Raw genomic sequence first — 213 nt, forward strand, 5'->3', positions numbered from 1 at the left:
GAGACACCCTGTGTGGGTGCCGGGAGCCGGGAGCCAAGTTAGCGGTCCCTTTGTTTTCCTCCCTCTACATGACAGCACATAAATATATATATATGTGTAAAAACACGGTCTTCTGTCAGCTGACGTGGAAGGGGGAAGCTGGTAACAGAAAATCTGCGGGGGTCTTCCCGTTGCCGCTCGTCAGTCATCTAGAGGATGCCCGGCTGCCACGAG

This window comes from Apaloderma vittatum, unplaced genomic scaffold (genome assembly GCF_000703405.1).
Source record: "Apaloderma vittatum isolate BGI_N311 unplaced genomic scaffold, ASM70340v1 scaffold33220, whole genome shotgun sequence".
Lineage (NCBI taxonomy): Eukaryota > Metazoa > Chordata > Aves > Trogoniformes > Trogonidae > Apaloderma > Apaloderma vittatum.